The 12,500-nt window shown below is 45.2% G+C and overlaps 1 long non-coding RNA gene and 2 other non-coding genes across 3 annotated transcripts in view; 1 reads left to right on the top strand and 2 right to left on the bottom strand.

The window, feature by feature from the left end:
- Positions 1-945: 945 nt before the first annotated feature.
- On the bottom strand, positions 946-1,100 carry LOC126877741 (5.8S ribosomal RNA). Its single transcript, XR_007695288.1, has one exon. It is a non-coding gene; the product is annotated as a 5.8S ribosomal RNA (ribosomal RNA).
- Positions 1,101-2,285: 1,185 nt separating this feature from the next.
- LOC126877735 (uncharacterized) overlaps positions 2,286-12,500 on the top strand; it is a 19,098-nt gene continuing 8,883 nt past the window's right edge. The window contains exons 1-2 of the long non-coding RNA XR_007695282.1: positions 2,286-2,433; positions 2,646-3,429. This is a non-coding gene — a long non-coding RNA (uncharacterized LOC126877735). The remainder of the gene's footprint in view (positions 2,434-2,645; positions 3,430-12,500) is intronic.
- Positions 4,669-6,591, bottom strand: LOC126877743 (small subunit ribosomal RNA). The gene has a single exon (XR_007695290.1). It is a non-coding gene; the product is annotated as a small subunit ribosomal RNA (ribosomal RNA).

Below are 12,500 nucleotides of genomic sequence, written 5' to 3'. Positions count from 1 at the left end.
AAGAAATCTCGCGTGTGCGTTCCCGGATCTACGGCTGATACTTTCGGGGCTTGTAAAAAAGCACAGAGCGTGTAAAACGCAACGACGACCCATCGATGCGACGGTCCTCGTTGTTGTCAGTCGCTTTCGCGAAGAGACGGAGTGGGCATTCGATCCCTGGGGCTGTACGAGAGTCTTAAGAAAAGACGGTAGATTATGGCAAAGTTTCGCACGCCATCGAGTTTAGGTTTTTTTTTTGGTTCTCTCTTCTCTCCTCTCTCGACCGAGTTCCCATATTTGCTTTCTCTCTCAGTCTCGCCAAATATAATATTCTTTTAAGACGACGTCGGGGGCGCGGACCTTCGTGCGTCGAACACCGGCAAACGTAGCATATATCGCCTGATATGAAAAAAAAAATCGGTCACGAGGAGAACACTACGAGTATATACGTTCGATAACCGATACACGAAGCGGTGCATAAGCGGGCGGTCGCCCTCGTAAGGACGACTCACGACGCCGCGAGCACTCACGCAGGTCCGTGACCGGTTCTCTCCGCTCTTATTCGTATCCCTTCGTATACCTTCGTCCGACTCTGAAACGTTCTCTTATAATTTTTAAGAAGAACGACGGCGGGTTGTCAAGGCAAGAAGGGACAGAGAGAGACAGAGGTAGAGTTTCGTAGTCTCCCGTGAACACGATAGATTATATATCGAGCATGCGTACGACTTGCACGGTCTCTGCACGACCGCGACGAACGCCGACGAGCGTCCAACAATCGCTCGTACGTCGCGTATGTTCTCTCCGTCCGCTCTTATTCGTATCCTCGTTCTTGTACCTTCGTCCGACTCTGAAACGTTCTCTTATATAAAGAAGAACGACGGCGGGTTGTTAAGGCAAGAAGGGACAGAGAGAGACAGATACGGAGAGTAACGATACGCAACGCAAGCAGTCTTAGGTTTACGTGAGCAACCCTCAGCCAGGCGTGGTCCAGGAATTGTATCCGTGGACCGCAATGTGCGTTCGAAATGTCGATGTTCATGTGTCCTGCAGTTCACACGTTGACGCGCAATTAGCTGCGTTCTTCATCGACCCACGAGCCAAGTGATCCACCGTTCAGGGTAATCTTTTATAAATTTACAACAGTTCAATACTCAAATGTACTCTTCTCGGTTCTAGCGAAGCCGAGTTCCGTCACGTTCGACCAACGGGAATCGAACGCGCAGAAGTCGCCATAGGATTGACGACACAAAAACGTTCGAAAAAAAAAAGAAAACGACGAACGCGCGAAGATACGCGCGTTCGCCGGCCGGGCGTAAAGTACATTATGATATATAACAACCATCGAGATCGAAGCTCCGTTCGTCAGGAAACGACGGGGATATATACACCCGATTCTGAATCCTCTGTACAGCACACGATCTCGCGAACGAGTAAGCACGGTGGCTAGCCCATGTTATATATGTGTTTGATTCTACTCTCTCGTCCAATTATTCAAGAAACAGCGCGCGTGCATCTCTCCATCGTTCGGGTGATAGTAAAGATTCGATGGGATTCGCGCGGCCGTCCGCCTCGAGCGGTCTTTCGTCCCAATATCCAGAAGCAGAGTTTGAAAAACTCTAGCGACGGCACGGGTGTCCGACTCACGACATCGAGGTTTCGAAGCCGGCGATCCCCTCCGAACGGATGGCGACCACGCGACCGACTGAAAGCATGAAAAATCGACGAAAGATAGAACACATCTCCGTTCGGGTGGTGTTTTTTCTTTAAAAAAAAAAAAAAAAACAAAAATTCGATGGGACTCGCAGCCATCGTCCTCGCGCGGTCTTTCGTCCCGATATCCAGAAGCAGAGTTTGAAAAACTCTAGCGACGGCACGGGTGTCCGACTCACGACAACGAGGATAGACAGCCGGTCCCCTCCGAACGGGTTATGCGACGATAAACTCGATGAAACTTTAGTCTCGTTCAGGTAGTGTGTGTCTTGTAAATCAAAAATTCGATGGGACTCGCATCCATCGTCCTCGCGCGGTCTTTCGTCCCAACATCCAGAAGCAGAGTTTGAAAAACTCTAGCGACGGCACGGGTGTCCGACTCACGACAACGAGGATAGACAGCCGGTCCCCTCTGAACGGTATATTATATATGAGATGATAGACGACAAACTGGATGAAACTTTAAGTCTCGTTCAGGTAGTGTGTAAATCAAAAATTCGATGGGACTCGCATCCGTCGTCCTCGCGCGGTCTTTCGTCCCGATATCCAGAAGCAGAGTTTGAAAAACTCTAGCGACGGCACGGGTGTCCGACTCACGACAACGAGGAAAGACAGCCGGTCCCCTCTGAACGGTATATAATATGAAACTTTAAGTCTCGTTCAGGTAGTGTGTAAGTCAAAAATTCGATGGGACTCGCATCCGTCGTCCTCGCGCGGTCTTTCGTCCCGATATCCAGAAGCAGAGTTTGAAAAACTCTAGCGACGGCACGGGTGTCCGACTCACGACAACGAGGATAGACAGCCGGTCCCCTCTGAACGGTATATTATATATGCGATGATAGACGACAAACTGGATGAAACTTTAAGTCTCGTTCAGGTAGTGTGTAAATAAAAAATTCGATGGGACTCGCATCCGTCGTCCTCGCGCGGTCTTTCGTCCCGATATCCAGAAGCAGAGTTTGAAAAACTCTAGCGACGGCACGGGTGTCCGACTCACGACAACGAGGAAAGACAGCCGGTCCCCTCTGAACGGTATATTATATGAAACTTTAAGTCTCGTTCAGGTAGTGTGTAAGTCAAAAATTCGATGGGACTCGCATCCGTCGTCCTCGCGCGGTCTTTCGTCCCGATATCCAGAAGCAGAGTTTGAAAAACTCTAGCGACGGCACGGGTGTCCGACTCACGACAACGAGGATAGACAGCCGGTCCCCTCTGAACGGTATATAATATGAAACTTTAAGTCTCGTTCAGGTAGTGTGTAAGTCAAAAATTCGATGGGACTCGCATCCGTCGTCCTCGCGCGGTCTTTCGTCCCGATATCCAGAAGCAGAGTTTGAAAAACTCTAGCGACGGCACGGGTGTCCGACTCACGACAACGAGGATAGACAGCCGGTCCCCTCTGAACGGTATATAATATGAAACTTTAAGTCTCGTTCAGGTAGTGTGTAAGTCAAAAATTCGATGGGACTCGCATCCGTCGTCCTCGCGCGGTCTTTCGTCCCGATATCCAGAAGCAGAGTTTGAAAAACTCTAGCGACGGCACGGGTGTCCGACTCACGACAACGAGGATAGACAGCCGGTCCCCTCTGAACGGTATATAATATACATTATGCGACGGTAGACGATCAACTAGACGAAACTTTAGTCTCGTTCAGGTGGTGTAAAAAAAATTCGATGGGATACGCACGCACGGCTGTCGTCGTCCTCGAGCGGTCTTTCGTCCCAATATCCAGAAGCAGAGTTTGAAAAACTCTAGCGACGGCACGGGTGTCCGACTCACGACATCGAGGCTTCGAAGCCGGCGGCGTTCCCCTCTGAACGAACTTCGGCTAGACTAGTTACGAATCGTTGCTACACATCGTCTTCATCGTCGTCGTCGTCGACATCGACATCATCATCATATCATCATCATCATCATCATCATCGGTCATCGTCGCATAGCGGGCCAACATCCACGCGATGCGTCTTCGTTCTAGGTTACCCGATCCACGAGTATGTTACACGTGGTTTCGTTATTTCGAACGAAACGACATACGAAGAGCACACGCCCTTTGGGTAGGAAGCACGTTTCGAGAACGACGAGAGTTTCGATGAAAGAGACGAGAGAAGTCGACGCAGAAGGTATCCATGGATCTTCGAAGAGAACCTTCGAAGATGTATATCGGTATCCTTTCGCTCTGCGCGACTCGCTACAAGTTCTTTCGCTCTCGTCGACTCGTTCTAGACGCTTCGTTCGATCCCAAAGAGGAGTCTTCGATATGTCCCGTTGCTAGGAGGAGAACAAACGCAACACAGACCACGAAACATAGAAGAGAATAGGCGAGCATGATCACTCCGACACGAGGCACTTTAGAGATTTTCTTATTAGTTTGCATGGACTTTTATATTTCGTTTGTACGGTTTCCACGATGCAAATACGAAATACGAGATCGTGACGGCGGGTCTTTCTGTGTACGGCCTCTCGCAGGCGCCACGACTGCATTTCTCTTTACACCTGGTTTCCATCGTAATTTTTTCGTTTGATATCGAGCCTTAACTTTTGTTGGCTCTTTCGAAGCTAGAGTTCCCTTTTATTAGAATTTCATATATATATATATTATATGTTATATGTTTTATTCGGAGACGGCGGGTCTTTCTGTTTACGACCTCACGCAGGCGCCTCGAATAAGTTTCATTCGCATTTCGTTTTTATACTTGTATATATATATCTCTTCATCCCGATGATCGAGAGAGAGTGCCACCTTCTCTTCGTATAATTCCGTAGCTGGAGGGTCGTCTCCTCCTTAAGAATATTTCTATTCGTGCCAACGGAGGTTGCCAAGCTCCCTGGCGTTTTCGTTTGTTAAAGTATATAGCTTGTTAATACGTCGTATATACTTTCGTCGATACAGGAGGAGTACGGCTCCTTACCGACCATTGTGATATATATTTCATAGTTTTTATATGTGTTCAAGTCAAATTCTTTTGGTATCGTATCGTTAATGATCCTTCCGCAGGTTCACCTACGGAAACCTTGTTACGACTTTTACTTCCTCTAAATGATCAAGTTTGGTCATCTTCCCGGTAACATCGGCAATGCTTATCACATTGGCCGCGCACCAGTCCGAAGACCTCACTAAATCATTCAATCGGTAGTAGCGACGGGCGGTGTGTACAAAGGGCAGGGACGTAATCAACGCGAGCTTATGACTCGCGCTTACTGGGAATTCCTCGTTCATGGGGAATAATTGCAAGCCCCAATCCCTAGCACGAAGGAGGTTCAGCGGGTTACCCGGGCCTTTCGGCCAGGGAAAACACGCTGATTCCTTCAGTGTAGCGCGCGTGCGGCCCAGAACATCTAAGGGCATCACAGACCTGTTATTGCTCAATCTCGTGCGGCTAGAAGCCGCCTGTTCCTCTAAGAAGATTTGTTTGTACGTTGGTAGTAAAAACCCACCGACCGAAGCCGGGGGCCTTCGAGATACCATAAGTTACGTCTATTTAGCAGGCTAGAGTCTCGTTCGTTATCGGAATTAACCAGACAAATCGCTCCACCAACTAAGAACGGCCATGCACCACCACCCACCGAATCAAGAAAGAGCTATCAATCTGTCAATCCTTCCGGTGTCCGGGCCTGGTGAGGTTTCCCGTGTTGAGTCAAATTAAGCCGCAGGCTCCACTCCTGGTGGTGCCCTTCCGTCAATTCCTTTAAGTTTCAGCTTTGCAACCATACTTCCCCCGGAACCCAAAAGCTTTGGTTTCCCGGAAGCTGCCCGCCGAGTCATCGGAGGAACTTCGGCGGATCGCTGGCTGGCATCGTTTATGGTTAGAACTAGGGCGGTATCTGATCGCCTTCGAACCTCTAACTTTCGTTCTTGATTAATGAAAACATTTTTGGCAAATGCTTTCGCTTCTGTCCGTCTTGCGACGATCCAAGAATTTCACCTCTAACGTCGCAATACGAATGCCCCCATCTGTCCCTATTAATCATTACCTCGGGGCTCCGAAAACCAACAAAATAGAACCGAGGTCCTATTCCATTATTCCATGCACACAGTATTCAGGCGAAGGTAGCCTGCTTTAAGCACTCTAATTTGTTCAAAGTAAACGTATCGGCCCACCTCGACACTCAGTGAAGAGCACCGCGATGGGATATTAGTTGGACCGCCCGCGAGGAGCTAAGCCCACCGATAGGACGTACCACATAATGCCAGTTAAACACCGCGAGCGGTGAACCGACACTGTGACACACAGATTCAACTACGAGCTTTTTAACCGCAACAACTTTAATATACGCTATTGGAGCTGGAATTACCGCGGCTGCTGGCACCAGACTTGCCCTCCAATTGGTCCTCGTTAAAGGATTTAAAGTGTACTCATTCCGATTACGGGGCCTCGGATGAGTCCCGTATCGTTATTTTTCGTCACTACCTCCCCGTGCCGGGAGTGGGTAATTTGCGCGCCTGCTGCCTTCCTTGGATGTGGTAGCTGTTTCTCAGGCTCCCTCTCCGGAATCGAACCCTGATTCCCCGTTACCCGTTACAACCATGGTAGGCGCAGAACCTACCATCGACAGTTGATAAGGCAGACATTTGAAAGATGCGTCGCCGGTGCTAGATGACCATGCGATCAGCACAAAGTTATTCAGAGTCACCAAAACAAACGATGGACGGACAGACGAGCCATCCGCCACCGATTGGTTTTGATCTAATAAAAGCATTCCTACCATCTCTGGTCGGAATCTGTTTGCATGTATTAGCTCTAGAATTACCACAGTTATCCAAGTAAATGTAGGTATGATCTAAGAAACCATAACTGATTTAATGAGCCATTCGCGGTTTCACCTTAATGCGGCATGTACTGAGACATGCATGGCTTAATCTTTGAGACAAGCATATGACTACTGGCAGGATCAACCAGGGATCTTATTCGTATAACAATTCTTATAAATTTCGTTTAAGTTCTCTTCGTGTCGTAGGTGGGACGTAAGCACCGTACGACGAGACTTTTCGTTCTTAAGATAGATATATCTATAAAATATATCTCCTAGCGACGTTCGAGATACACCCATAGTTCAGTAATAATCTTCGAACGCCGCTCGCAGCCACTTTGTAATTCTCAACTCCACCTCCTCTCTTCTCTCTCTCTCTTTCTCATAGTCTTATATAAAATGTTTAGAATCGTACTTCTAAAGGAACATTTCCATAATGCTGTCTTCGTGTAAAAAGACTTATTAGAATATCTTAGCGGTAAAGCACGTATACGCACCTCACGCTGAACGAACAAGCGCGTATCCCAGTGCGTCGCGCTGGACATACCGTAAGAATATTCTTTCAATCGGTAGAACATTTTCGGCAGAAGACATACTACGCAAAGATAGTACGCTCCTACCGCCTCATCGGATACTTCTGCGAAAGCAGAAGTTTTTATAGAAAGCAGACGGTTATACTCTTTTGAATGAATCGATGCTCAGTTAGTACAAGCACACACGCATCTAACAATTTTTGTTAGAATACGTACACACAGGTCACCAGCTTCCCGACTCAGGGGAACCCTTGCCACGATATTTGGTCATTACGTCCAGGACAGCGACCCGCGGCGCAGCAGTGTAGAGAAAAAACCAGAACGAGAACGGAGGAACAGTCGAGAAATAGCGTAAAATACACTAAGACTCGAGGAGCGGTGACTGAATTCTCAACCGAGGCCGTAGAATAGCCACGCGCTCAACGCTGTCCGACCGAAACCGTCCGGCTCGACGTCTCTCTTATAGATACGAAAGCGCCAGCCGGAAGGCCGGCGCCGGCCGGGCTAGCGGCCGCGCGCTTACGGTGCAAAACCTCCGTAGCAACGTACCGTTCGGAAGGGACGCTGGAACTTAGTCTCGCGAACGCTCGATCACTACTATACAAAGCCAATATCCAACCATCGAAATACATTACCAGACGTTTTATTAACATAATAGAAATGCATTTTTACCAAAAATTAATTTTTTTTTTCACCCGAAAAATTGCATCAGTAAACATACTCTTTTATCGAATACGGACAAAAAATAAGTTTATAATCAATTACAATACGTTAAAATAAGTAGAAATATGCAAAAAAATATATACCTTGTAACGTTAATTAACGAAAAAATTAGAAAAATATCCCAGTCGTGTCAGTTCGACGAACGCTAATTTTTTGAAAAAATCGATAAAAATGTTTAATCCCGACGTATTTAATAGAGATAGAACGATTCCCGTAAAAAAATTTATACCTTGTAACGCTTTTTAACGAATAAACTCGAAAAAACTTTTTCGCCCTCGGAATTTTTCTAAGTCCCAACGTACCGGCTCGGAATTTATCTATGTTCCAACGACCGGTCGTGTCGGTCCAAACGTTTTTATATCCGTCTGCCGACGATATAAACGCTTAATCCCGACGTATTTTATCGAGTTATAACGATTTCTTGAAAAATATTCGTAGCGTTATAACGCTTTTTAACGAATTAATCGAAAAAGAGTGTTCGGTCCGAAAATTTTCTAAGTACGAACGACCGGCCGCATAGGTCCGTTTTTAAAAATCGTTCTCGGACGGAAATAAACCATTAATCCCGACGTATTTCGTCGAGTTACGTCGATTTATGCAAAAAATTCATACCTTGTAACGCTTTTTAACGAATAAAACTCGAAAAAACTTTTTCGCCCTCGGAATTTTTCTAAGTCCCAACGTACCGGCTCGGAATTTTTTCTATGTTCCAACGACCGGTCGTGTCGGTCCAAACGTTTTTATATCCGTCTGCCGACGATATAAACGCTTAATCCCGACGTATTTTATCGAGTTATAACGATTTCTTGAAAAATATTCGTACGTTATAACGCTTTTTAACGAATTAATCGAAAAAGAGTGTTCGGTCCGAAAATTTTCTAAAGTACGAACGACCGGCCGCATAGGTCCGTTTTTAAAAATCGTTCTCGGACGGAAATAAACCCATTAATCCCGACGTATTTCGTCGAGTTACGTCGATTTATGCAAAAAAATTCATACCTTGTAACGCTTTTTAACGAATAACTCGAAAAAACTTTTTCGGCCCTCGAATTTTTCTAAGTCCCAACGTACCGGCTCGGAATTTTTCTATGTTCCAACGACCGGTCGTGTCGGTCCAAACGTTTTTATATCCGTCTGCCGACGATATAAACGCTTAATCCCGACGTATTTTATCGAGTTATAACGATTTCTTGAAAATATTCGTACGTTATAACGCTTTTTAACGAATTAATCGAAAAAGAGTGTTCGGTCCGAAAATTTTCTAAGTACGAACGACCGGCCGCATAGGTCCGTTTTTAAAAATCGTTCTCGGAACGGAAATAAACCATTAATCCCGACGTATTTCGTCGAGTTAACGTCGATTTATGCAAAAAAATTCAATACCTTGTAACGCTTTTTAACGAATAAACTCGAAAAAACTTTTTCGCCCTCGGAATTTTTCTAAGTCCCAACGTACCGGCTCGGAATTTTTCTTGTTCCAACGACCGGTCGTGTCGGTCCAAACGTTTTTATATCCGTCTGCCGACGATACAAACGCTTAATCCCGACGTATTTTATCGAGTTATAACGATTTCTTGAAAAATATTCGTACGTTATAACGCTTTTTAACGAATTAATCGAAAAAGAGTGTTCGGTCCGAAAATTTTTCTAAGTACGAAACGACCGGCCGCATAGGTCCGTTTTTAAAAATCGTTCTCGGACGGAAATAAACCATTAATCCCGACGTATTTCGTCGAGTTACGTCGATTTATGCAAAAAAATTCATACCTTGTAACGCTTTTTAACGAATAAACTCGAAAAAACTTTTTCGCCCTCGGAATTTTTCTAAGTCCCAACGTACCGGCTCGGAATTTTTCTATGTTCCAACGACCGGTCGTGTCAGTTTTTATATCCGTCTGCCGACGATATAAACGCTTAATCCCGACGTATTTTATCGAGTTATAACGATTTTCTTGAAAAATATTCGTACGTTATAACGCTTTTTAACGAATTAATCGAAAAAGAGTGTTCGGTCCGAAAATTTTCTAAGTACGAACGACCGGCCGCATAGGTCCGTTTTTAAAAATCGTTCTCGGACGGAAATAAACCCATTAATCCCGACGTATTTCGTCGAGTTACGTCGATTTATGCAAAAAAATTCATACCTTGTAACGCTTTTTAACGAATAAACTCGAAAAAACTTTTTCGCCCTCGGAATTTTTCTAAGTCCCAACGTACCGGCTCGGAATTTTTCTATGTTCCAACGACCGGTCGTGTCGGTCCAAACGTTTTTATATCCGTCTGCCGACGATATAAACGCTTAATCCCGACGTATTTTATCGAGTTATAACGATTTCTTGAAAAATATTCGTACGTTATAACGCTTTTTAACGAATTAATCGAAAAAGAGTGTTCGGTCCGAAAATTTTCCAAGTACGAACGACCGGCCGCATAGGTCCGTTTTTAAAAATCGTTCTCGGACGGAAATAAACCATTAATCCCGACGTATTTCGTCGAGTTACGTCGATTTATGCAAAAAAATTCATACCTTGTAACGCTTTTTAACGAATAAACTCGAAAAAACTTTTTCGCCCTCGGAATTTTTCTAAGTCCCAACGTACCGGCTCGGAATTTTTCTATGTTCCAACGACCGGTCGTGTCGGTCCAAACGTTTTTATATCCGTCTGCCGACGATATAAACGCTTAATCCCGACGTATTTTATCGAGTTATAACGATTTCTTGAAAAATATTCGTACGTTATAACACTTTTTAACGAGTTATTTGGAGGGGATCTTTCGGCCTTTTCGTAGCGGTGCGAAAAAATTCTAAGTTCCAACGTCCCAGTCACGTTGGTCCGGAGGATGAAATTTTTCAAAAAAATAAAGTGAAATCGCTACTTTCGACTAGATTTCGTCGAAACGTAACGATTTCACGCAAAATTTCGATACGTTATAACGCTTTTTAGCGAGTTATTTCGAGTTGAACTTTCGGTACTTTCGTAACGGGGCGAAAAAATTCTAAGTTCCAACGTCCCGGTCACGTTGGTCCGGAGGATGAAATTTTTTAAAAAAATAAAGTGAAATCGCTACTTTCGACTAGATTTCGTCGAAACGTAACGATTTCACGCAAAATTTCGATACGTTATAACGCTTTTTAGCGAGTTATTTCGAGTTGAACTTTCGGTACTTTCGTAACGGGGCGAAAAAATTCTAAGTTCCAACGTCCCGGTCAGGTTGGTCCGGAGGACGAAATTTTTTAAAAAAATAAAGTGAAATCGCTACTTTCGACTAGATTTCGTCGAAACGTAACGATTTCACGCAAAATTTCGATACGTTATAACGCTTTTTAGCGAGTTATTTCGAGTTGAACTTTCGGTACTTTCGTAACGGGGCGAAAAAATTCTAAGTTCCAACGTCCCGGTCACGTTGGTCCGGAGGATGAAATTTTTTAAAAAAATAAAGTGAAATCGCTACTTTCGACTAGATTTCGTCGAAACGTAACGATTTCACGCAAAATTTCGATACGTTATAACGCTTTTTAGCGAGTTATTTCGAGTTGAACTTTCGGTACTTTCGTAACGGGGCGAAAAAATTCTAAGTTCCAACGTCCCGGTCACGTTGGTCCGGAGGATGAAATTTTTTAAAAAAATAAAGTGAAATCGCTACTTTCGACTAGATTTCGTCGAAACGTAACGATTTCACGCAAAATTTCGATACGTTATAACGCTTTTTAGCGAGTTATTTCGAGTTGAACTTTCGGTACTTTCGTAACGGGGCGAAAAAATTCTAAGTTCCAACGTCCCGGTCACGTTGGTCCGGAGGATGAAATTTTTTAAAAAAATAAAGTGAAATCGCTACTTTCGACTAGATTTCGTCGATACGTAACGATTTCACTGATAATTTCGATGCGTTATAACGCTTTTTCTCGAGTTATTTCGACTCGAACGTTCGAACAGTGGCGAATATTTCAAAGTCCCTGCGACGCAACGATACGCTCTTACGCGTTGCTCGCTCGCTCCGCTCGCTCGAAAAAAAAATAGCCCAACCCAAAACCAATCCCTTTCGCGTTCGTTCTTCGATTTCATCGAAATCTTCGTTCGAACGCTCGGGATCGGTTTTGGGTTGGGCTATATTCGTCCGAGCGAGCGCAGCGAGCGAGCATTTGTCGCGATTATTTTCCTCGTTTTCGTCTCTCTCGTGAAACGGGAAAAAACGTGGAAAACGGGAAAAAACGGGAAAAAACGGGAAAAAACGCGAAGAAACGGGAAAAAACGCGAAAAAACGTTTAAAAATATTTGAAAAAGCGCGCGCGCGCGCGCGCAAGACGAGCTGCGCAGAACGGCGTACCTTAAGAGAGTGTTACCTACTCCGGCGCATACCCGCTGATTCGGAGGTGCGCGCGCAGCGGTAGCACGAGCGGCTAAGTCCAGCGGCGTATTGCTTTTTACTGGCACGCGACAAAGTTGCAGCGGCGTATCGCTTTCTATTCGTGCGTCTCGTTGTTTGATTTAAAGGAAAAAAAAAATCGCTACGCACGACCATCGGCCGTACGTAGCGAAATTATTTTTTTTAACCGCAGGAGACAAAGTCCCAGCGGCGTATTGCTTTCTGTTTGTACGCGACTAAGTCCAGCGGCGTATTGCTTTTTACTCGCACGCGACTAAGTCCAGCGGCGTATTGCTTTATGCTCGTACGCGACTAAGTCCAGCGGCGTATTGCTTTCTGTTTGTACGCGACTAAGTCCAGCGGCGTATTGCTTTTTACTCGCACGCGACTAAGTCCAGCGGCGTATTGCTTTCTGTTTGTACGCGACTAAGTCCAGCGGC

The sequence above is a fragment of the Bombus huntii genome, unplaced genomic scaffold (genome assembly GCF_024542735.1).
Source record: "Bombus huntii isolate Logan2020A unplaced genomic scaffold, iyBomHunt1.1 ctg00000231.1, whole genome shotgun sequence".
NCBI classification, from domain to species: Eukaryota; Metazoa; Arthropoda; class Insecta; order Hymenoptera; family Apidae; genus Bombus; species Bombus huntii.
Note: the sequence above shows the minus strand (reverse complement) of the source record. Positions and strands in the feature narration are given on the sequence as shown.